Source organism: Branchiostoma belcheri, unplaced genomic scaffold, assembly GCF_001625305.1.
Source record: "Branchiostoma belcheri isolate BF01 breed outbred unplaced genomic scaffold, Haploidv18h27 scaffold6, whole genome shotgun sequence".
In the NCBI taxonomy this organism is placed as follows: domain Eukaryota; kingdom Metazoa; phylum Chordata; class Leptocardii; order Amphioxiformes; family Branchiostomatidae; genus Branchiostoma; species Branchiostoma belcheri.
The window spans coordinates 2,340,312-2,341,329 of NW_017804242.1; the positions used below are offsets into that span (position 1 = coordinate 2,340,312).

Here is a 1,018-nt window from a genome sequence, read left to right on the forward strand (position 1 = left end):
AAAAATATTCCTCTTTCCAATTTTTGAACGTTGAACTACTATCACAAAATACACCTTTTTCCAATTTTTGAACGTTGAACTACTATCATAAAATATAACTCTTTCCAATTTTAGTACGTTGAATCACTGTCACGAAATACATCTCTTTCCAATCTCTGTACATTGAACTATTACATGTATCACAAAATGTACCTCTTTCCAATGGTTGTACATCGAACTACTATCACACATTATACCTATTTCCAATATCTGAATTTTGAACCACTATCACAATCTCTTTCCAATGTCCAAACATTGAACTGCTATCACAAATACACCTATTTTTATATGTCGGTGCAAAAGCAGATTTGCCGTGTATGGCATAATGAGAAATTGGTGGCAAGGCGGCCTTGTGATTAGAGTTGTTGATTCATAATCTAAAGTTCTGAGTTTCAACCCCTGCCGGACCTTAAATGCTGTGCCCTTTCATATTCTACTAAGGTGAACATGAGTACCTAGCTTTGGTTAGGGACGTCTCTCGGCCTCAGATGGGACAGAATTAAGGTAGAGGTTTCGTGTTAAGGGAGAGCTAGACAACACTCACTGAAACATGTGAGTAAATCAAACCTTATAATCTGGTCTTACGCATCTTGTAGGTGTTTCCAGAAAATCCATATTAGAGTCAAGAGTACTAATGGTAAAAGTGTTTTTTCTCATTAAAAAACTTGTTAGTTTTCTAACACAATCAGCAGATGAAGTACACATCAACAACCACTGAATTTGACACCTATTAAAGAAAACTATGCATCGGTTTGCATAATGCAACAATTGTTTTCCTTTGCATTGAGGCAATGACTTTGTCAATTAATGATTAAGTTTTAAGGATATAGTCATAGGATCTAGGACCCATCTACTCACTTCTCTGGTAATTTTGTGATGGTATTAAGACTTAGACCGACGCTGACAGTCCATCACAATTATCAGCTCAACCCATTGTAACATGGCCATTAGAAGTTCGACCAATAAGAGAGTAGCGACA

The 1,018-nt window shown here is 36.3% G+C and overlaps 1 protein-coding gene across 1 annotated transcript in view; it reads right to left on the bottom strand.

Annotated features, from left to right (window-relative positions):
* LOC109482625 overlaps positions 1–1,018 on the bottom strand; it is a 25,343-nt gene that overhangs the window by 19,880 nt on the left and 4,445 nt on the right. The gene's annotated exons all lie outside the window — the stretch shown is intronic.